This window comes from Gavia stellata, chromosome 12 (genome assembly GCF_030936135.1).
Source record: "Gavia stellata isolate bGavSte3 chromosome 12, bGavSte3.hap2, whole genome shotgun sequence".
Taxonomy (NCBI): domain Eukaryota; kingdom Metazoa; phylum Chordata; class Aves; order Gaviiformes; family Gaviidae; genus Gavia; species Gavia stellata.
Window position 1 is genome coordinate 5,433,431 of NC_082605.1, and position 25,567 is coordinate 5,458,997.

The window sequence follows — 25,567 nt, forward strand, 5'->3', positions numbered from 1 at the left end:
GAATGTTTAGACAGATAGTCATGGAATGGTATAACCATTGAGTTAACCATAATTGTTAGCCAGTATGTGGTGGAAAGATACTGAGAAAACACATTGTCTCTTAAAATAGTCATTCAGTTTCTACTGTGCTTTGCTTTGCAAAGGCAAAAGAAGAAATATTAAACTTTCGTAGTTTATCTGGAGCTGTTTACTAAGAATGGAGATAGTTAACAAATGCAGCTAGCATCTGAAATGAGATAGCACGGTTCAGTACCTATGCTAAAAGCATTGATTTGCAAAGGATGAGTAGAACAATAGGACATAGGTTGTTCTAGCACAAGGGGGGAGAAGAATAGCAAATTAGATCGTCTTCTCATGGTTATGCATGTCAGGTAAAAGGCTTTACATATTTAAATGATGGTGTATTTTTTAGAGACAAAAGTGACAGCATTCATTTCATTATATATTCAAATGCGGCTTCTAACACTTCTGCTTGCTGTCTCGTGATCATCTGATAGTGTTCAGGCACACATCTCCAGAAAGCCTGCCTAGCTGGGACACAAGGTTGCCTGTTAGTAGGCCGATACGGTAAATCTGGGCAGCCTTTCCTCATGTGAAGCTCTGGTTGCGTGCATCTGCTTTGGATGAGGCATCTCTGATCACTGAGTTCTAGTAAATCCTGAAAGCTGGACTTTTTAGGTTATGTCACCTCTGTATTTTTTGAAAGGTCAACATCTTCCAGCAGCTTTCCAGAACTGAGTGGGACACCATCTTGTCTCCTCTGGTAGATCATACAGTAAAAATCCTACATCCTCTAAGCAGACTGAAGGATCTTTTACAGTGTTAATGAATATATAGACTTCTCCAAAACAGATACTTTAGCATGAACAGTGAAGCACAAAGGCTTGCTAATTTTAAGGATCTTGAGATGATCTGTTCTATGTGTATTCCATAGTCTGGGTTTCGCACAAAAAGGAATTGCTGGTAAGCAAATACTTTCTCTGATAATGTTACTGCCTCTAATATGTGAGTAAAAGTCCTGGAGGCATTATAGTTCTGGTGGTATCCATTTTAGCCTTCCTTGTGGCCACCTTTAAATCACTGTTCTCCTTTAATATGCATACCAAAATGAAGTTTCTCCTCTATGTATCTGGTGCCATCTGGCATTTCTGTTACACACACTGAAGTTAAAACATCTGAACAAAAGCCTGTTGTACTAAACAAATAAATAATCTAGTTTGTTCTTCTCCTTCATCCCTCTAGTTACCTGGCATAAGAGTTTGGCTTTGTGATCTTAGTACCTGCCATTAGTATGAAAGAGAATGCCTATGAGGCTCTTGCTTATCTTTTTCTCAACTTTTGTTTAGATGTATATAAGATTAATAATTAAATATTGTTTTACTTTTTTTTTACATTAAAATCTTCCATGCAAACTTGCCTGTCATAATAACTAAAGAAAAAAATACTGTATATTCAGCTAAAAGCTGACTGGGATGGCCTTGCAAATGTTTTCAGACATGTGCAGTTCAGGTAATTGCTGTTTGAGTGGAAAAGCATTGCAGTGTCCTCAGAGATCTAGTATTTACTGTGTTTATGTGAATAATTCACTCTGCTCTCAGAGCAAGTTGCCAATATCTGCTTTGTCTGTAAGTACTGTATGCCTGTCTATCCCATATGCATGGCTAGTCATTTGAATGAGTTGTACGATATGAATGTTATTGTCTATTAAGATGCCTTAATGCGGAATGGTCTCCTTTGAGGAGAGAAGAGACAAAGAGTAAACAGCAGTGACTAATAATTAAAATAACTTTTTATTATTTTATATCTTATGGCAAACTGCCCCAAGAGCACTGTTGCTTAGTGTCTTGAGCAAGAGCTATAGGATGTGGGAAATGAATGTGGAAGCCTGGAGCCTCTGGCATGGATTCTTCATAAAATCTAGGCTGATCTCTTTTCCTTATAGCTTGTTATTTGTAGAGGGACAAGGCTTTTCCTCTTGCTTTGCTGAAATTATTCAATGGAAATTATTCAAGGAAATCTTCTTCAGTAAAAGGAGGGCTTAGAATTTAGATTGGCATCAGATTTGTTTATAGTGGTTACAACAGATTTTTATAACATGTCTAACTGTATCTATTAGATGACAACCAATAGTGGGAATAGGCTTTTAAGCAATTTGATACAGTTGAAATAAATTTGTTTTCTATTTTTTCCTCAGAAGGCCTTCTTTTCAAACACTGATCTAAATCTCAGTTCTGTAAACATAAAGGATCCCATGAGTTAAGGCAGCAACACTCCTGGACCCCATACTGGTATAAAGGATTTTTTGAAATTTTAGGTATTTCTAGTAATTGGTTCACTATTTCTACTTGAGTTTTCTGATCTGTTGCCACATTAAGTAGAAATGAAATAAAGAATTAGAATCTTTTAAAAACTATACTAGGGGAGTGTATAAGAGCAAGTGTGCTTTTCAAGCTAGCCATATCATATGAATATACCTTATCTTCATATTGTGAAGCAGCTTAGTTATGGCAATATGGAGCAACAGTAGGATACTTTCTTCTGCTATCCCAGCAGAACTTGTTCACCTGAGTGGGTAGTGTAACTACAGCCTTTTGTACCAAAAAGTTGGATTCTTTAAGTATCAGTGTTCCTGGTACAGGATGAATTGAAGCACAAACTTCCAATGGTATATATATTCAACAGATTCCCACAGATTTCGTTTTGGAACTACATACAACATCGATAACATATTGCTCTCCTCTGCATCTGTATGTTTGCAGTCATTTCCTCAGACAGTAATAACAGATAAAACTTGTCTACTTTCGATACCTACTCCTATACCATGAGGGAATACAAGAATATTTATGAATTAGAGAATAATATTTTGTGATCTTATGGAATTACTTCCAAAGTATGAGTGGCAAAAGTTATCTTTTTTGCCACTGCTTTTTCATCATCCTCTAAGCATAGCTTTTTACATTGCTTCTCCACAACATCAAATTCTAATTTTTCTGAATTTTCCTCTTTTCCTTTCACAGCAAGGAGAAGTATTAGTCAGTGTACCATAGTGCTATTGTTATTTTTCTTTCTATCAATTTTGCTTCTTCATGCAGGAATGAATGGTGGGAGGAAAAACTTATGTTCACTGCTGTGGCTCTGTTCTAAATCTCAGAGGGGTGATAAAATTAATGTATAAGTTAATATAATGGAATCTGCGGTGTTGAAAGTGGCTTACAGATTTTAAAATTCTGTCTGAAAGGCCACTTAAATACATGGAACATGCTGAAACAGGAGGCACAACATCTGTTTCTTAAATCGTCTTGAAAATGCCTGAAGTGTAATACCTTAGTCATCAAAGAAAGCCAGCAGGCTGAAAGAATATAAGGAGGACATCTTAAAAAAAAAAAAAAAGAAAATAAAAATTCTTAAGCAAAGTTAAGAAGTCAAGCATCTGGGATTGGTCAGTTTAAGAGTGGAAATTTGAGAGATGATGTATGAATATAGAAAGAGGAGTTGAAGTCACTTTTTATGATCACAGCTTCTAGAGATCAGGAAACCTCAGTTTTACATCATACCTTTTAAAAATATAATCTTTTATCTGCATAATGGCCAAACAAAACACATGAATAGAACGTGAATAGCCTTCAATGAGCCAATTTAATGCCAGGTGTAACCTAGCTTGTCAGACTAGAGGAAAGAATGCAGTTATTTTGGACAGTTGCTGATAACTTACAGTATTGCTTAAATTACTTTCTTAACTTACTGTATGAGTGTACTCAGGAGGTCATGCAGGTCATGGAGTCCAACCTGCTGCTCAAAGCAGGGTGAAGATTGAATTCAGACCAGGTTTTTGTTCAGTTGGTTTTGAAAGGCATCAAGGACAGAGTTCACACAGCTTCTCTTGGCTGCCAATTCCATTGCCTGACTACCATTGAGAAAAAATTTTTCTTTATCTCTCATCCTTCTGAGGATGCACCTCCATGAAGAGCTGTGCTTTGTATTCTCTTTGATATTGCAAGGCTACTCTTAGAATTTCCCTAAGCCATCTTTTCTCCAGGCAGAATCAGTCACTTATTTCTGTTAATAGTTAGCAAACCCTAAGGAATTTGGAAGTGGTTCAGAAGGGTATATAGCATGCTTGGTTATGAAATGTGATTGAAGATGACATTAAAATAGGCTTTCAAAAAAAAAAAACTCAATGCTACTTCAAATGGATGTATATAATTTTCTTATTCTCTTATTCCATGTGTTCTGAACAAGATTAGAGAAAAGGCAGTGTGTTTTCATGCCGACTTTATTGGCTCTTTGAGTGCTCTTGGCTCTGGGATCTCTCTAAGTAGAACTTAGATTCAGGATTATTTGCAGGGCTGACTCCTAGCTAGTGATGAGTTGCCAAGTTATGATGGTTTAGACAACATATATGGCAGCCATGCAGTACGAGTTTTGGAGATACCTTTTTTTTTCTTGCTTTGGAGTAAAACAGAGAAAATGTTGACTAAAAAGATGGAAATTGTGTAAGTGGATAGCCTCAGAGTTCTCTTATTTTTGAAGCAAGTCATGACAGTCTGTTTCTGTAATTTGTACAAAAAAGCCCCAAATGATAGGCCTGTGATGTTAGGGATTCTGAGCACTTGAGCTTTTGTGGAACATGTGCATATGGAGTACACTTATAGATTTTTTTTCATTTTCTTGACATTAATCCCCCCCCCCCCCCAAAAAAAAAAAAAAACCACCAAACACAAAAACCAAAAAACCCCACACCAAGATTATCTGGATTTCTTCCCCCAAAACATTTTTAAAAAAGACTATAATTTGTAACATGAGTGTTCATTTTTTTTTTTTTTTATTTTAAAGTTATTTCAGAATTATCTGAGAGTATTTTGTCTATGTCTGTATTTAGGTAATGGTTTATGTGTATCTTATTCCACATGTTGATGTTGTCTTGTTGAACAGTATTAAAGGAACAACATGATGTTCCTTGCAAGACATCAAGCTGTGAAATGTGCTGTATTCTGTAATTATAAATTGATTGTGAGAAATATCATATGTTGGAAAGTCCACATCTTCATTATTATGCATATCCATCACGAGATGAAACTGAAGTTTTTTTCTTACTGTATCTATACAGAGCGTGGCCTATCCTTCCTTGCTCGGTATGTCATGCTATAGGTAGCGTGCCTGTCACCATTTCAGTTCCTCTTAATCTTCTTATTTTGCTAGGACACTTTGCTGCTTTGTGTTTCTTTTTGCAGACATAGTTGTTTCTTGTCTTCCAGATTGCAGCACCTTTACTGAAGGCATCCTTTAGTCACCTATTTGTCATATCTTAAGCTCCTGAGCATTTTTCTTCAAATCATAATGAAGGTGCCAGTCATCATAGATACCTGCAGTAGACCCAGTGAGGTTTTATCTTGTAGGGCATGCCCTCCAAGATATCCTGACAAGGCGAGTGGCACTGGCCCCTTGAATCTTAGGAAATCCTCTCCTTACTGTCAGTGGCTAAACCTTAGGTGTAGCACCTCCAAAGGTGAGAAGACTGCCTTGGTATTATTGTCTTCCACCCTGGTGTTTCAACAGGGCTTGCAAATGAAAATACCAGCTCAATGCTTAGTACCAGCCAAAGAAGCATATACAACATTAGTAATTATTAGGAAAAGACTAGAAAACAGAACTGAAAACATTATTATGGCACTGTTAGGCACTTGAATCTAGAATGGTACTCATGCCACGTTTCATCTCTAGGTACTCCACCTTTATACAGTGTTAGGATTTCAGGATACCCAGTCCACCCATGCTGGTAGTTCTTCATCAGTGCCAGAGAGAGTACTCCAGGTCCTTCTGACCACACAAGTATGATCGGAACATAAACTCTTCTTCTCCGGGCTTTATGATCAGGTGCAGGGCTGCATCCTAGGGTGCCCTTGAACAGCCCTGATCACATTATTTGCTTTACCTTATATTCCTTTATGCCTTTTCCTCCCCTTTTCCCCTCACAAGTTCTTTTCTCAGCCACTTCAAAATATATAGCCTGCTGCAGTTTATACCTTCCCTGTTGACCCAGTTTTGCAGACTTTATACCTTTATTTAGTAATTATAATATGGTTGTCCTCTTATTTTTCCCTTGAGCATCAAGGGAAAACTTGATACTACCCGCCCCCCTTTTTAATTCTGCAGTATTCTGCTTTTTCGTATTGCAGACTGATTAGTGGCACAAGAAGTCAGGGTGGGCCACCTGCATACAGTACTCTCCTTTTGTTATCTCTAGTGTCCTGAAATCCTTCATGGTATCTTCCTAGGTGAGCAGTAGCCACATGCCTGCATACCTTAGCATACAGTTTATCAATTTCCTCATCTCGGGGGAAAAAACCCTCTGTACCTGTTACCGTGTCTCACCTGGTACTAAGAAGAGTACATTCTGTAGCTGGAAATGTTCCACAGTCATCCTTATTTTTAATAGCTTTCTCTCGCATTATGGTTAATACACATTTCGTTATGTCTTCTGTTTTACTATGTTATTTAGAGAAGGGCTATGTTGAAGTTGGATCCGTTATTTAATTTATTTCCAAAACACTGATGAAAATATTTCTGTGAGTCAAAAAGCACATCCGCATTCAGGAATTTAAAGCTATTTCTGTTTTGTTCAGGAATTTGAAAGAAAACAGACAGTACTGAAAATACAGACAGTTAGTGAAAATTATTTTTAACCTTTCAGTGAAATAGAAAAATGTAATGATTTTTTTAAATTGCTTTACTCTTAGTTGTCATGATGAATCTTTGCAGTTGCTGGCTGGTTTTGATCAGAGACAAAGATGGAATCCTAACCTTTGAAATGACTTACGTGTTTGGTTTTTTTAATATAACACACAAGTTTATAGTTGGAAAAAAATAGCTCTGGGGAAAAAAAAATAAATTTATAACTGTTAAAGTCAGCAGAAAACATGAGATGGGGAATTGGGGATTGGCAGTACACTGCATTTCTAAAACCTATAGCAGTTACTGCATTCCTTTTTGTAATCAGCGGTCACCAATATCCTTAAGGAAAAAAACATAGGAGAAGGAAAAAATGTTGCTGGGAAACCTTAAGAGATATTAAAAACAGATTTTCCTCACGTATTTAAAAATATTAACAATACATTGCAAAAAGCATTGAGTACTTCTTTCAGTGGGAATAAACTTAATTTTGCAATACAAAATGTACGTAGCTAGGATCTATGTACATAAAAAGCTTGCTTTTCAACTGTAACTGCATCCCAATTCCAGTTCTTCACTGAAGTAAATGGAATATATAAAATACTAATGCTCATTAGCATTAACTTTCTCAAGACACTAATTATTGCCACAACTTAATGCCTCTTGGTTACATTTCCATTCAATCCCACAGCATGATTTTTAGTTTGAGATATGTTTTTCTCACTTTATATCTAAAATGCCAATGAACAGACAGATGGAAGTAGTTTGTAAACCCTTCCTTCAGCAGCTACCTGAAATTTGAGGCTGGTGTATTTCACGTACTGCCTCTAACTATGTGCATCAGTGAACAAATTTAGTAGAATTTTGATTATTTCATTGTCTAGAGCCCATTCTCTGTAGCGTTCCAAAGCAAGTTGCCCAACCTAGCTTGAATAAATAGGACTTTAAAACCCTGGCCATCATAAGTAAACATGTAAGATTTTCACTGTCCTTCTGTCTGTCCTTTCAAATAGCGTCACTTCTTTTCTCAGGTTCAAATGTTGACACTTCCCTGTATATTGGGCAATTCTATTTCAGCTATTTGCTGACTTGTATTTTTCCAGAATATTCATCTTAGCAACTAAGCATGTCTTCTGTGTGTCTGAAATAGCACAATGAGCTTGGTTTGGGGTTTGGTTTTTCTCATGTGCCAGTATTGAGTATTGTTACTCATCAATATAATTTTGAGGTTTCTAACTTTTTTTTAAGATAATCATATTTTGCAGTATAAATACAAAAGATGGAGTAATTTAATTTTTTTTTGTCCTTGCCATAGTTCACATAATATTATCTCTAATTTCTGCTGTACTCAAACTTTGTATAAACTGAAGACTATACAAATATTTTTGCATTCCTGTGAGTTTATAGTCTTGGATCTTAATTTCGTCAAGTGCCCATTTAATTATGGGAATATAAATCTATATCAAAAGGCGTTGCTCTAATATTTTCAGACACTGTAAGCTTTTCTGTTCTGGGGAAACCCCATCCAATTACTAGTATCATTCTGATAAATTTAAAGTTCTCTTTTCAGTTCTTGTTGCTCAGAAATCCCTCCTAAGAGATCTTCTCTGATTATTTCTTTCATAAAAATAATTTTCTTCTGTAAACTCTGAAGAATTCAGAATGGTTCAAAAAAGCGTTTTGAAGGTCTTAGCAACCTAACCAGTTACTAAGTTTCCAGCACGCAGACGTAAGCCTCCTATAGGCTTTCATTCATGTCCTGCCATTGCTTCTTATATACAGTTCTGCTTTCTTCAATAGGCATGTGCGTCATACCCAGACCAATGAGACGGTATTTCTCTTAAACGGTTTAAATAAAGATTGGACTAAAATGAACATATAGAAAAAGTCTGTATTTTAAATATAGAAAATTAGTATTACTTTATCTGTGTAAATACTGAAAATAGATTGTTTAGAATTCATTAAAAATAAGAATATATAATTATTCTAATGATCTTTCCCTATTTGTTTGCCCTTTTCAAAGAAATTATTTGCTTTCCATTTAGTTGGTTGTGCTTGGTTGCACTTTCCATTTGTAGGCAAAATGGCAAAAAAAAGTGTCCATATAGAGCACTGTATACTTCTTTAAAAAGTGAATGCAGTTTTTTATAAACTTCTTTTGTGTACTGTTGCCATCTTAAATTGTATCAGAAGTAAAATAAGAACATTAATATTTGATCTTACAGATAAAAACATTGGTTTGAGATTTCATCTGGTAGACATTGTTGGGTTCCTGTGGCTTGCTGCTTATATCAGTTTTGTTGCCTGAGATGTTTTCACATTGGTTTTAATATTAAGTAGAAATTAGTAACAGGATGCCTCTCCACTGAGAGACTGTCTCAGGAAGGAGATGTAAACTGAGGACACAAATATTTTGAAGCTTTTTAGTCAAAAAGAAGGATTTGTTGGCAGCTGGTACAAGAAGACACTTTGAGGAAAATAACAAAGTTTGCATGCGGTTTCCTTTTAAATCTAAAAATTAGTTGATTCATGTTTTCCCCATTACAAACAGTGGCACCAAATGGTTTGTTTGGGTGAATTTGTGGACAATGGCAAAAATTACTTGTACAGCAGTTCTGCAGTGTGCTACCAGTGAGAATTTGAAGGGGAAAAATGGCAGGGATATATATGTACGTGTGTGTATGTACACATATCTAATTTTTAAATTTAATTTTTAATACCATATTGATATTTTTATGATTATCACATTTCTAGAGATTTATAATTCCACAGTGCACAAAATTCAGGATTGAGTACAAGTTGAAAACACCTCATGAAGTGATTATTTATATTTGCTTTATGACCTGACTAGTACTTGTGGCCAAACTTGTGCAAAATGGGAGTTGCATATGTCCTGAAACTCCAGCACAATTCCCCCATCGTGTCATCTTGACAAGGGAAACGGTAAAAACAACAACAAAAAAATCATCAGTTTCAACAGGATATGTTATTCTGGATGACTGTGTTTGTGTCATGTATAAACAAGTCTTCTTGAAGAAGAACATTAGCGTCATTTGGGTTTTTTCCAGAGCTCAGAAAGACTTTGCCAGTTTACCTTTTTATTGTAATTTCTATCTGTTCTTCACAGTAAATCCCTTGCATTCCCTTTCCTTTGTTAACTGAAGGACTCATCGAATGGCTGAAGAACAAGTAGAGTTATTTCTGAAACACGGAGTTGTCTTTTTCATGATACGAGAGGATGAGGAGAAGCTTGCAGCTGAGGAGGGGACTGGTGAAGACAGCATGAGGGGGGTCCCTCTTAATTGATAATTACTGCTGTGTCAACACATCCTACCTACCGAGTCTCCAAACCTAGTCTGGGTCTTGCACTAACCTGTGTCTAAATGCTTGCACAGCATAGGGCTTTTCGTTTCAAAAACAACAGTTATTTCTTTTGGAAAATGGCAATCTGGCTAAAAATCAAGCGCTTTGGAACTGAAATATTGTTTAATTGCAGTAGCAGGAACATCAGAAGTTTTCTGTTAGTGTTGTATCCAAAAACTCGCCATGTCTGGATGGCGGCTCAGACAAGAGAGATCAGTCACTGTTCTTACCCAGAGCTCCTTTCTTCATAAAGGTATTTTGTCTTTTGGCACTACTGCTTAGGGAGCAGTTCCGTATGGATGTTGAGCAGAGTTTTTGACCTAAGAGTATTTGCCTTTGGCCAGTTTCAATGCTCAAGTGTTTTGAGAAGCACTTGAGCAAGCAGGATGAAAGAATCGCTTACTGTACAGCAGCTGTTTGAGTGAAACAGCCATGGGAGGAGATGCAATCTTCAGCGGCAGTATTATGCTTTCCTGTCTGAGTGTGCTGTCTCCAGATTGTTATCCTGCTACTGGTTTTCTGACTGCGCTATTAGTCATATTGAGAGAACTAGTGGTGGTTTTTCATATGTTTTGCTTTCTGGTCTGACACACGGCACAGCTCTGCCGGCAGAGATGAGGGGGCAGTAGCTAGCTGGTGGAGAGAAAATGGAGGAAAGCAGGGAGGGTGGGAATAGCTTAAGCTGTCCCTGGATACTTGCTTTATGAAATCGTACTTTAAAACCATGCACCTCCATACAGAAATAACCTGAGAGATAACTCTTTGTTCTGCCAGAAACCGAGTGAAACAAGCTACTTCTTTTTACCTGAAACAAGAAAGAAGATACCATCTCCCAGTGAAGTTGAATGGAATTTGGTTTGAATCATCCTATATGCTCTTAAATAGCTTTTAAGACACAGCAGTTTTATTATATTTATCTTCACTTCTTTCCTGGAATGATCTGTACTCTGTACAGAACTGTGTCTCTAATTCAGCTTCCTCCCAGACCTGGGAGGACTGGGTGACCTGTAATGATTTGCATTTGGGTAACATTTAAAGGTCCCAGTTGATGCAGGGCCACTATATACTGAACTTACATACCGAGACATGACTTGCTCAAGAGCTTTTCAGAGGTTTTTTGTACACATTATACTTAGCCACAACCTGTCTAACCAGTTAGTTCCAAGCTATGTTACTGTGATGGATAAGCGTTTTTTACTTTTTCAAAAATTGTTAGATTTCTAAAAATCTTTGAGGTTGGTTTACTTGAAGTTTTGCGTCAAGTAGAATACTTTTATTGATACAATTTTTCTCTTGTGTATGGGGTATTTTACTTAAGTGGTGTTTTCTTCAGCTTCTGTAGTCTAAAGACTTTTGAAAACCATGGAAACATATTCCGCACATAGACCAATTCAAAGTGAAGTTATCCTGCCTTATTATTTTATTACTTGTAATTTTAATATGGTACGGGTATCCATATGTCATGAATATGGGAGTAAGAGAGTTTTTGCAAATAATTTGTCTCAAAGAATATGATTGCCCGATTATGATGTACCGCATGTGGAACAAAGGTACGTTATTTACTGTATTTACTGGGATGAAGTGCAATTTTACTCCATCACCTACGTGTTTAAATTATAAGTAATTTTGTTTATATTAATGTAATTACTGTAGAATAAAAGTAATGAGTGTGGAAGGAACGAGCTAATGGATATTCTGTATGTGAAGAGCCCTTTATTTTAGCTGAAAGTGTGGACTGTCAAAATATGTACAGTAATTTTAAGAGAACAGTTCTGAGTAATGCTCAGAAATTGTATGTGGTTTGGTTTTTTTTTTTCAGTGAAATTAATGATCTTTCTGGCACCCCTTTGTTTACAAGTGTTTTAAATAAAAATAATATATAGATGTAGATGTAGAGAGTGTGTGGCATTCTTGCCTTTCAGCAGTACTTTGGGATATTAGAATGAAAGAAAAAATGATTTTATAGTTTCTTATGAAAACATTTCTATTGTATAAGCTTCACTTAAATGATATCAGATTGAGTTTACAGAATTGTGGCTATGCATAACTTGCAGAGATGTCATTGCACAGTGTGTTGACATGTCCATATTAGCTTTAACTGGCTAGCTGAAATATCAATAGTGACAGCATAGGCAGTTTCAACCTGTCTGAGCTGCTCAAGTAGGCAGGCCACCAAAGAAGGCTGTGCTGTTGTGGCATCGCTATTCAATTAGCTCCACTGCGTCTAATTCATATGTATCTGTTAATCAGACCTATTGCAATATAGACAAACATTTTGAGGAAAAAAAGAAAGCCAATTACTCAGGCAATGTTTTGTCAGCTGATTTTAATCTAACAATTTTAACAGAGTCACTTCCAGAGAGTAGCTACCTAATCTTGTGGCTGAGCATCCATAAGCCCAACTGAAATGAATACAAGTAAAATGGATGGAAAGAATGGATGATCAGAAATTAATCTGTAAAGTGATGCGTTGGTAAGTGCCATACTCCTGGAGAAGTTACAATGAAGGATGTGCAAAGTAATGCTGTAGTTTCTTACTTGTCAAGTAAGAAAAGACTAGGATGTAGAAAGTGGAGTAATAAGAATTTGAGATTATATGGACCATATTTGGGGACATAATATATGTATGCATAATGTTTGTTTATAGTAACATTTGTTTTTTATTTCAGTGGCAGATTCTGACTATATTCAAAAATGTTTGCAGCAGCTCTGAGCGTGATTAATTTCTGTATTTCCTCTTTATTGCTCATTTTCTACTTTAAAACATTTTGCTACTTTTGTACTGCTTTATTGATAATCTATTTACAAACATATAGGTTGCAAGGTAACTTGTGTTGTTTTAACTGCTTAAGTGTCTGAAGTGCTTTAATTGCCCTATTTCCTTTTATGACTGAATTTTTAAGATTGAGTTCACTAAAGCTAACTCAAAGCTGTGCCATAAAACAAGCCAGCAACTTGCAATGGAGTATGTTATCTTTTAATTAACAAGTATTAAAAAGCTTTGATTAAAGCACACCGTATTTTAGCACAAGAGTTATCAGCTTAGCAGCTCTTTGAATAGTGCCATAATTTGAAATTGTAAGGTTTTTTAACCATACCTTCAGAGAGTTTGGGAGTTGTCGGCCTTGCAGGCTGTTGTAAAGTGTAAATTTCTTCAGCCACTGTGTCCTACAAAGTACTGTTAACCTAAGATTAGTATTTAATATTTTTAAAATAATTCTAAACCATCTAAAATCTTGAAAAGGTTTCTTTACTTTTTTTATTCGTATTTCAGCAAGGGGAAGACTGAGCAGAGCTACCTCTGCGTAGTGGTTAGAGCAGCAACTCTCAGCCAAGACAAAACCTGTTTTTCTCTTGAAACTGAATTAAATAATAAAATGGGTGTTCTGTCTGTCTATCTTCTGGACTGTAAAATGAAATGATTGTCATTAACGTCTGTACTTTGTTCTTATGGGATGAAAAACAATTCATAAATGGAGTAAGTATTCACCTGCATCAAAGAACTGGCACTTTTAACGCTAATTCCATGCACCCATCTACTGTAATGCCCCAGCATGTTCTAGACGATAATGCACCGTAAGCTTGTTCCCAGCAGTACAGCTCTACAAAACATCAGAATAAAGGTAACATATGTTTTGTTCTGCAAGCATGCATGAACTTAAATTTTCAATAATCAAGATAGACAAATGGGAAGAAATGGCAATTAATGTCACCAAAGTATATGTGCGTCACAAAATGAAGATGTAATTGCATCTAGTACTGAATTTTTACCACTAGCTTAAAGAAAGTTAACATGACTAACAGTAGTGGTGAAAATAAACTAAAAGACACAATATTTTAACTGTGTGCCTGACTCATTGGAAAAGGCTTTTTTTTCCCCCTACATACTATACTGGTTATTAAAGCAGTTGAGAAGACAGGACTATTTGTGTGTGATTTTTATACTATATTTTGGAGAAAGCATTGATATCTAATTCTTTATTCACTACTTTTTCTATATTCCTTGGCCTTTACTTCTATTCCACAATGTGTGTTGTACAAGGCAGAATAAACTGATTTTGTCAGAAGCATTTGCTGGTTTCGTTTCAGAGAGCTGGGAGATTTTGTAAGGTACATTCACAGCGAGTACTTTGGTCACTGAATGTCACGACATCTTTGTCTCATAGAAATTAGCAGGACAGGTCCTATGAGTTAATAAGGATTGAATTGTTAGAGAGACAGTAATTCTGAATTTATAGGGCAACAGGATATGCTAGAAATGAAAAATGTGATTCTGGAGAGCTGTAGAGCTATCACTTGAATTATTTTTAAGAGGAATGAGTATGTACATAGTCTAGACAGTGCTACTTTTGCACTGGCAGGGGCAGCTGCAAGTAGATGCTAATACAAGAGCTGATTCCAAAACAGAGAGGGGGAAAAAAAATAGAAAAAGCCGAAGATGAAGAATATGCTGGAGGCCTCAAATGTTAGTTCACAGTGTCTTTTGGAAAAGTCATCCAGAGGTCTTTCTACAGGGGAAAAAATGAATATTGAAGTCATCCAGAACTACTTTTTAAAAAGCATTATAGCGCTTGCCTTTCTTCTCAAATTTTTCCTACCTAACAATCAGATTATCTGTCTATACTTTACAGTTCTGCTATGAGACTTGGCTTTGGCTTTGGAAATGTAGCCTGTGTTTCAGTGTTAATACACCCCAAATAATTATAGATTCTTTAATTGCTGCTTGAATTAGAATGCTGGAAATGTCTGCACCATTGCTTATATTGAAATAGTATGATAAAATATAATCTTTTAAAATATTGCTCTTACTTTGTGTGGAAACTTGAAATTTTGGGTACCCAGTTAAACTATGTCATTTATTAATAGAATTAAGAATTAGTCATATGCTTATGCAATTAGCAGTTCATCTGTGTAGGCCATCAGGTCAAAGCCTCAAGGGCATGCCCCTTTCATTCAGCTGCTAATATGAGTTATAGAAAAAAAGAGAAATACCCCTGACATCAGTTGTACCTTCCTAAACTGACTTTATTAATAACCAAAATGATTGCGGAATTGCTGAGCATGCCGTTTTGAATATGCCATGCATTACTAACTCAGTCCTTTTGCAAAGCATGCTGAATTCCAACAGTCCTGAAGTCATTCTGCAACCTAGATCCACGGTCGTTCCGTCTGGAGTCGCCAGTAGCTGAGGCCAAACGGTGGCATTTTGCCATGGGTTTGTGTGGAAAACAGGCAGTAGCTGCGGGGAGAGTTTGCGGAGGAATTTGGGATGAGTGCAGACAAGGACTCAAGGGCTTGAAGGCTTCTGGGGCTTCCTCAAATCCAACATTCTGGCAAAGGCTGGTGTGCCAGTATCCACACCGCAAACGTGCATTATTCTACAGCTTTCTGTTGTTGAGTTAGGACTAATCTTCTTGTTAGTACACAACTGGGAAAAGGAAAGATTTAAACATACGCTAGGTTTATATACATGAATGTTTGTGTTACTTTACTTCCTTAGAGCTTTAAAAACATAAGGGAATTAAACTGATTGTTTGAAAAACTGAAGAAGAAAAAAGAGAAAGTTAAGCTGTAATATTAGCCAATTTTCTTTCAACTGGACTTCTACAAGAACAAAATTTATTGTTACTAACAGTTGTTTGAAACGTTTCTGCAATGCCAGCCATTTAAATTCAAATAAAAAAATGCCTCGGGGTTACATTGAAAGTGAATGAATTACACTGGCAGCTAGTATTAGTATTACTATTACTTCTTTGTATTGTAGCAGTACCTAGCAATAAACCAAATATTTATATGCATACATCACATTACATTCTTGGTGACTGCAACTTTGGCATTTAAAAACCAAATAAGGTGGAGCATAAGAATATGTTTTTGCCTGGCAGCTGCATGTGAGTTCTCCTAGTGGATACACTAAAGAATTCTCATCACTGCCCTAAATTCTTTTGTACTTGGCAGTATACAAATATTTGAGTCAAAATCATCCTTGTTCTGAGAGATTTAGGCTAAGGTATACTACAGAGTTGCAGAGTGAATAGCGTTAGAATTTTTCGGTGTTCCCTATTTTTTCTTCTGTTTCGTTATTTGGGGTTTTGCAGCTTTCTTATTGAAGTAATTTAGTAGATCAAAGTTTGAGGATAGTTGACCATTTTTACAAACCTATTATTTATCAGCGGATTGACAACTTTACACCCTTACACAGACAATAATTATAAATTGTTAAATGTTTTTGTGTACTATAAATCTCTTCTTGTGGACGCTTGGGTCTTCTCAAGAATGTTTCTTGTGTCACTCTTGTTTGTGCCAAGAATGTGTTTGATAAACTGAAATGTCATGCTTTTGACAGCCAGATTTAAAAAAACTGTATCTGGGTATTACATGAAAGGAATTCAGTGGGTTTAAAGTTCTCAGGGTCTTTTCAACTGGACTGGTTCCTGCTCTTGTTGATAGCAACAGGCATGTTAGCATTTCATGTTAATACTTATTTTCACATAAGCAGAAGATCTGAGGCAACTGATAATTGTTAATAACCAGACAAATGAAAGCTACTAGGTGGCAAATTTTTGTTGAGACTGTCCTAAATGTAATGCTTTGTAGAACCATTAAAAGAGGATGTTTTGTGGAAAAGATTTTAACCTATCTACAGCGTATGTTTTTATAGAAAGCTTCGCTTTTCACCTAATGCAGATGTTAAACCTTTTTCTGATGCTCAGGAATAATAGCAATAACAACAACAACAATAATAATAATACAGTGGTATTTGTGAAAATAAGCACTGATTTATATGAGAATGCATTTTATGTACATATCTGCATATGTTTAAGGAAAAATCTGGCCCTTATGGTGGCTAGGTAAATGAGTATTATTGTACTACATGCAGTAGGGAATTATGCTGTGGACATTGTCATTCATCTCCTGATATAAAATCTGGGTGGAACTTAAAAAAGGAACATATCTTTATTCTTGAGTGCAAGTCACGCAAGAAGTTTTTTGTTTGTTTTTCTGGCAAACGCGGGTCGCACCTTTGTCGCTGGTGTCCAGTAAAGATTACAGCACAGCCACTACTTTCTTAAGATACCAAGGTGATAGTACAAGCAGATCTGATTGACAGCTACTAATTGACCAAAACCCCCTCTTCTGTTGGACAGTTTGCTCTAAGTGACAAGAGATTGACCTCTTAAACAGTTTATATCTCTTGGTGAGAAATGAAAACTGGTATTTTAGATGTTCCAGGTGGGTTTCTGGACATATGTGTCTTTACCAGGTAAGATAAATGTTTGCAAACATAGAAGCAAATAACTCTTCAGACTCCTTCAGAAAGGCCGTTCTCTAAGCTTTATTTGAACAAGACTCCAAATACCTTTCCTATATCTGATCTATTAATTGGCAGTCAGTGTTGATAAGTAAGTAATAATAACTGAAGTTTATTAGATTATTCTGTCCTCTGCTGTGTGCCATCCTTTTTGCTTTGAGTTTCTCTCTGCAGAGTCTGTAGTACAAAAAAACTTGGGGGAGGGATGAAAGTGTTGATGCCACACAATAATTGGTGATATATGTATTTTGAGTATATTGTATTTATGATAATTACTGGCTGGTTACATGAACTGACTTGCTGGCTAATGAAGTCAAGGGAAAAATTCTCTCATCTGAGGCAGGTACGTTGTCTTTATGGGGATAGCATATCTCAAAGGACTCCGGTTACTGTACCAATGAGCAGCTGTTCTCCTAATTGTAGAAATTAATAGAGTTTTATTGATTAACAGTAGTTGACTGACTCTCGTCCTTAACTGTGCACTTTTATCTTCTACCTGATCCACAGTCAAGATGAAATAACCGCAAGAGTAAATGATCAATATAAGCTGAATACATTGTCTGAAAACTTTTTTTAGTCATGCTTTTAAAAAAGTAAATGCCTAACACTGAGCTTATTTAGATGCACTGGATGTTCTTCATTGTGTCCCATGATTTTTTTTTTAAATTAATCAGGGTACTTGGGAAAAAAACCTAACACAGCTTCAGAGCCAAGTCATTAACTAAATTCAGATGCTTTTATTTATATTATGTTTAAAATGTGCTGTCTGGACAAGCTTGATAATGTAAACTGTACAAAAGCAAGTTGGGTCACACTTGATAATCAACTTTTCTGTGGTATTTCAAATCCAAGTTGCTTTATGCGATCCTGGACCCTTTTACTAAGCCATCAAAAAGGTTTAGGGAGAATCTTGTGGCATCTTCTACACAGAAAAATATTTAAAGATCTGTAAAGTAAATTGCTTCTGTTGTAATGGAAGAAAACACAAACTTAGTTTAACTTCTCTCCTAAAAATGCCTTTCCTCCGGTCTACTTCTTTCAGATTATTGAAAAATTGGCTTACAATTATTTCTTCCCAAATTGTTGATTCTTGATGCTATTCTGTATTATGGCATCTTTTTTCCATTCAGAATTTTTTTTGGTTTTGTACTGTCCTGGACTGCTTAGTATCTCTTTTACTAAATTAGACATATCTGCTGATTTCCACACAGTGCCTTATATTAAGTTTATCATCAAGAGGTGTTTAATTATACTTAACTGCAAAGGTGTAGGGTAGGGGTTTCAAAATACAATATAATGAAAACTAGTACGTCAGTAAATTTGTGGAGGAAGAACAGAACTACTGAGCTCTACTGGTTTACTGGGATTTCCACTGAAAGAAATGCCCAGGTGTAGTTAATGCTATCCCGCAAAAAAACAAATCGATTAGTAAGTCCTGGAGTTGGAACTGTGCAGATAACTATGCAGAGGATGGCTCTACAGCCATCTTAGTATTAAGACAGTGTATTTTAAAAGTTAAATAAAATAACAAATAAGCCCGAAATTTTTAATCTAGAAAAATGGGGTTATTTAAACTTAAAAAGGCAAACAGAAAGCTAGAGCTAATTCAGAGAATATGATTCTTCAGTTTAAGTGGATAGTCAATAATATCTGATACAGGAGTAAATGATGGGGAATGTGCTGTCCCCGAGTAGCAGATGGCAAGCTTGTTCTGTGCATATTCTTATACTGATCAGTAAGTCTGGTAGACTTTTTTCCAGGACAGTCTTTTGTGAGCCATGCAACATCCAGGCAGTCAGTTCCAGATGATGCATCTGATGGGATTGCACTGAAGTTGATCTAGAAGCAGCAGAAGCATTCTTGGTTTCTGGACTCCTTTCTAGCCTCTTGCCCATGGCCCACCATAATCTTCAGGTTTGCCAGTGTCTGTGTTCCAGAGAGCAGCATTAATAGGTGAAGATCATTTTGGAACCTCGAGGTAGTGCAGGGTGCCCCGTGGGGAAATGCGCAGTCTCTGAAGGCAGAGTGAGCGAGCCTGTAAGTCTTTTCAGCTGTTCTGGAGAAGTGTATTCTAATTTCCAATATGCCTACTTGCTATAGAAACAAACATGCAATAAAGTACCCTGGTGCTGTTGCTTTTAGAAACATTGGTTTGTAAATGTGCATGTCATTGGTCAGGAGTATAATTTTTCATAAACTAGTGGAAATCTTTTGCCTCAGCAATTTTGAAGAGGAATAATGGAGAGAAGACTCATCTCTTCCCCAGCAAGGAAAAAAAAAAAGTAAAGAAAAAACATCTGCAACTTCTGTGTTCACTGTTTACTGTGTACCTCTTCCTGTGCTTTCCGAGGTTTATTTTTCATTTAATTCTATTTTTCCTCGCATTTTAAAAATAAACCTCTAGTATGTATTTAATTTATTCCCAGGCTGCTGTAATTAAGTTGCAGATGAACATATGGTTACCGTATGACAAAGTGACATTGAAAGGAAATGTTTTGTAAGAGACACAGTTGTATGTGTACTTGGGCCTAGGTAATGCTGGTTTAGCTCTTCTGTAGACATACAGCCTAGATCAAATTATGAAAATACAAATAGTATGGTAAATTAATAGTCACATAGCGAATAGTGACAAACTGAATCATGTACTGTTGAAATATGTTATGAAAATGTGAAAGAAGGAAAATAAATGGCAAGGGAAATAGAGTAGGGGCCAAAAAAGAGAGAAAAGAAGATAAAAAGAAAAAAAGAACAAAGCAAAGAACCTTATTGGCAATTTGGTGATGCTACATGAGTTTTGGGCTGGCCGTGAGTAAGTTCCTCCCAGCTGGTTTCAGTTACTAGTGTAGAGCATTGACTTAACCTTAAGAGGTAGTTGTAAGATTGAATCTTAGCGAAGTGATCTGGTCTGCTAAAAACCACAGGTCTGAAACTCAGTGGATGCAGAGCAATTTTCATTCAAGTAACCAGCTGTAGGTATACTACTGGAGGAAACCAGGCATATCCTGAGCTCGTAAGGAAATTTTGGTAAACATCTTCTGTAAAGATTTCCCCTGATCAGAGTGACATTCACACTGTTATTCCTCAAGCCTGCCCCCAAAATTCTCCTTTCCTCTACTAAAAAGGAAACATGCATGTTGATAGTATTGCTTGTGCTTTTAGTTTTAAAAGAAGGGAGCTGAGCAGTGTGTGAGATGCAATATGACTGCCACATAACCAAAACTGCTTTTTTGTTATGCACTTCTTTTTGTAAACTTGTTCTTTGGTTCTAATTGCACTTGTAGTTTTGTGTAATTTGCGTAAAGCAGATCACCAGCAGGACTGTTCTACTTGAGGAAAATGTTTACTTAGATGGGAAGATGGAATATGTGTTTATTCTGAGACATAATTATGAGTGGTGAAGTTTCGTAAATCCACTTTGCAAATACAGTGTTTTTATACCATGTAATTTAGTTGAAGGGGAAAAGTGCATTATCTTTTCTTGGTTTCAGTTCCTTTAATTGCACAAAATGAGACACTTCATAGTGACTTTTGAGATCCCTTATGTTTTGAACTTTCAACGTGCCATTCTTTGAATACTTGAAGATATTATAATTCTAGCCCTTAAAAAGCATTTTAGGCAGTTTTCAGTGTAGATGTTAAAAAAAATACAGCATGCAAGAACACATTCATAAAATGTTTCTCTTTTATAATTCTGTAATTCATATTTTATTGTTTAAAAACAGGTTTTGTGAATGTTTTTCTCCTCTATGAGTAGATATAGCAGCTTATTTTCATAGCTAGAGTTTATTACATATCCCAGTTGCTTCAAATCGGTATTTATGCTTATTCAAAAATAACAGCATGCTGCTATCTTCCAAAGCATATGATGATGATCTGATGAAAGGTGACCTCTGATGTGCTAATAATGTTTGTAGCTTTATGCTTTAACTGAGATTTGGTTAAACACACTGTCTGTGTGCCGTATTTTGCTCTAATTTAAATCATCGACCTTAGGTTACAATGATGTTATCTTTCAGGCACAGACCAAACTGTCTTTGTCTTCACAAAGCCATATGAAGTGGTGATGCAGAAGCTAACAGTACACCCCACTTGGGCATCTTGCCATTAGAACATGTTGGTTTGGACACAGAACTTCGTCTGTGCTGAGGCTACAGCAATACCTGTTTTCTAACATGGATATTTGGGTTTAGTCCTGAAAAAAAGTAAATCTGGTCAAGTAGGGCTGTGTTGATGCTAGGTTTCCTCATGTTTCTATGTCTGTTACTCAAGTCTGAATCTCATTATGGCCAAATGGCCAACAGGAAGATCTTATTTAAGCACACACAGCCCTCCCGAAAACATCAGTGTTGGTAATCCAAAGATGCTGGACTGAGCCATATTTTTTCTTTAAAGTTAAATATAGAAGTGAATAGAACTTATACAGCATTATTAGTTTTTAAAACATCTTTAACATTTTAAGTATGAATAGATCTCTGCATGGGAAGAGGCAATAAATGGAGATTTGCATCATGTGGAGTTACTGTAAAATTATACTAGAGTACAGAAGGTGGAGTTGATGGAGTGGGTTTTGTGCAGTGCTAGCTACCGTATGAGAAATACAGAAATATTTTGTGTTACATTAAGTGTTTCTAATGTTCCATATGTTTTAGTATAGAGGGAAGTTAGAATGAGAGATTTTTTTCTTTATTCAAATTATTTGTAGAATGCTACCTCAGCAATTACATGTTGTATTTCTTAGTCTAATTGCACAATTTTGTGGCGCTTAGGGGCATGGTTTAGTGGTGGACTTGGCAGTGTTAGGTTTACGGTTGGACTCGATGATCTTAAAGGACTTTTCCAACCTAAACGATTCTATGAAGATCTATCACAAACTCATATGATGTACAGAGACAGATCAAGCAAGGAGTGGGACGCTGATTCCCGAAGTATGCTATTATAAGATTCTACCATAACTGGGATGCTGATAAACTTCCTTGCTCTAGAAACTAAAATAAAATAAAAAAATACTGATTTTTAGTGAAATCCCAGTTCTGCGTTGCTCTGAGTTAGGGAATAGCCACAGTATTGCTCCCAATATCAGTAGACAATAATGGAGTAACTCTGGATAAATCGCTTTCTAAATGTTACTCTATTGCTGTAGTGGAATTAATTTAAAAAAAAAAAACACACTTACCAAAAAAGTTTAAAACTGTGAATCGTACATGTACATACACGCAATAAATAGCTGTACAAGGGAAAAACAGCGGATTGAGGATTCACTGCATCTTCTAATTCTTGTTACATTGGCTCATTACATACTTTAAAGCCAAAGTCCATGTGTAAATATTGAGTGTAATGTAATCAGTATTCTAGATACCAAATACAGATTTTAGATAATACAGAATTTGTTTCTGCAGAAAGATATCAAAGGGAATATGAAGTGGCATATAAAGAATATTTTCTTTTTCAACCAAAAAAATATGTGGCATGGGATAAAGTGTTTTTTCCTTCAAAATGTAAATGTTTAAGCCTTGCAAAGACCACAGTAGCTTCAAAAGACCTTTGTTTCCAGTCTTAAGCTGCTGAAGAAACAAAGATTTAAACGTGTCAGCCTGTAAGATAAACATATCCAGTTAGATTCTGAGGTGTATTACATGAAAGTAAATTCTAAGTAGTTCTCTCAAAGTAAGTTATATAGCGTTCTATATTAATTGTTTTTTCAATATTTTACGAGTCTATATTTTACCTGTGCAACTGACGCTTCTGAAAAATAAGAGGAAATTCAGTCACTACATTTGCATCAGTTTTACTTACACAAGAACAAATCTTGGCAGACAAAGCAGTTTAACCATAAATTAATAATGTAAGAATTTATGTTGATGTTGGGTAGTTATTTAATGGACTGGTGTTTGTTTATTTGGCCAGATTTAAAGCAGTGGAGGGCGCTCGGTTTACCCATAGCTGACATTGTCTTTATAACACTGGAATCATTTAAGTAAGCGTGGCAGTCACAACACTGGTTTCTTTATAAAAAAACTAAACATTTGTATCCCTCCTATTTGTCTAATGCTTTCTGTTTGGTGGATACTAAACAAACCCCTTAAGGAGACACATTATAGATTTTCTGATTATGCTCATACATTTAAATTGTTATTACCGTGTTTCTTTCTTGATATACTTTTTAAAGGCTTCTTTAAATGAAACTAGAGGTGAAATCTAATCTAACATGTAGCTCATTAAAACCAAAATGTCTTTATGTAGGAATTTTCCCTTTGTGAATCATTTGTCTTTCTGACTCGGTAATTCCAGTTCCTCAGACTGGAAGTCTTCTACTGAATGTTGTGATACGGCACTTTCCATAGTCAAATTTCAGACCTTTCAGGCTTTGAGCATAACATTTAATGGCACTGGTAGTGTTTACAGTATTCTATTAAAAATATGCAAACACTGCCATTGTACAGCAAAAATTGCTACATAAAGAACATCAACTTAAGCATGTGACAAACTTGTGGCATCTGCAGGCAATGGGTTCCTCTTCTCCTTGCGTATTCTGAAGGTTCCAGACTTTTCCTGTTGATTTTCAGTTCAAAAGAAGTCTCAAAAAAATGCAAGTTTGAGACAAAACCTTCTCAAAACCATAGCTATTTTATACATCTTCATCTGCCTACACTACAGGTTTTTCCTTCATCCTTGTATTCAGATTTTGAGTGTACATCAATTTATACAGTGCTGCTCTTGCCCAGTCAAGCAGCAGAGAGGAAGGAGGGAAGAAAAAATAGGATTAATTTGTTTTTAGGTATAGTATTACTCATTTCTCAGTTACATGGTATTGGCAGACTGTTTTGTCTTATCTGTTGAAGTCTGAGGTCCAGTCAAGTTACATTCCGTGGAGAAGTTTTTCATTGACTTAGGGCTTGCCACCAAAATATGGGAAATATAAATCTTTGTTACATTTTCATGTTGGTGACAGCTGTCTTACAGGATAAAATATTTTAGTTAATTGAAATGCATTAACAAATGTATTGTCCAATATCTAAAAATGAAACTCATCAAAACAACTTAAATTATATTTCTAGAAAGATAATTGATTGAAAATGTATATGTGACATTCAGTTTATGACAGATTAACGTAGTTTGTGACTTGAGGATAGGAGTTCTTGGTGAAGTTAGCACCAAATATTTTAGCAATGTGCGTAAGGACAGATAATTGCAAGGCCACCAGATCTTGTAAATGGAACTGGAGTTACCTGGGCTAGCAGAAGGCTTAGTAAAAGTAGAAATACAAACTAATTTCCAAAAATGTAATTGCTGCATTTAATTTCATTTTGTAGCCTGGCGATTGCTGTTTGCAAGGATCTGTAGGACTTGGTCATGGTAATAGTACAATTATTCCTTTTGTTGTTATCTGAGTTAGACTACTGTAATTTAAAAATCAGATTGCTGCTAAAACGAGAGAGTGAGGCTGTGGGCGAACGCAGCTGCTTGGAATTCAGACTCTGATCAGGAGCACGTGGGGTAGTACACTGGGGTGGCTTCCCACTGGGTGCCTACCGAAGGGATTGACCTGAACTTTTGCATTGGGTAGCAGGCTGGCGGCAGGGGGTTTGATTGTTTAATGCTTCTGGCATTGAATCCCGTCATTATTGGTATTCTACAGTATCTTGAATTTTCATCATTTTTGCAAATAATTTGTATTTGAATTCCTGAAGTTACGTTGATGTTATTTAAGGCCACCATGTGTGTGACTTCAGTGGATGATAATGTAGCCTTAGCTGAGCAAAACATACTTATAAACCACCCCAAATCAGAGCCTAAATGGAGCATCTTCAGTAAATTTAGAAGTAGCTTACACCTATGGAGGGACTTACAGTAGCGTGACTTCCTTAGCACTCTTTATATACAGTCCTTCTTACAGAATGCCAAGTTGAAAATTAGTAGTAAGTGTGAACTATTGTTTCATCTAAGAGCAGAGTAACAGATATTCTTGGTAAGTGGGTTAGAAGCAAATTTGTCTGCTTTTAGTGTACCTTCTGCCTTGCCAGTTTTGCTTTGCATTCTTAGTCATGGCTCTTCAGCTGAATAGCTTAAAACATTTTCCTTAGAAGAGTTTTAGTATGCAGAAAATTGCAATGCAGTTTTAAAACAGCTGAAGAATAATATATTTTGTTTAAAAATAGATACTCCAAGTGTATTCACTGGGATGGCTCTGTGTGTGTGTGTGTAAAAAAAAAAAAAAAAAATCAG

The 25,567-nt window shown here is 36.0% G+C and overlaps 1 protein-coding gene across 2 annotated transcripts in view; it reads left to right on the forward strand.

Moving 5' to 3' along the window:
- Positions 1-25,567, forward strand: part of CENPP (centromere protein P) — a 149,924-nt gene that overhangs the window by 118,362 nt on the left and 5,995 nt on the right. The gene's annotated exons all lie outside the window — the stretch shown is intronic.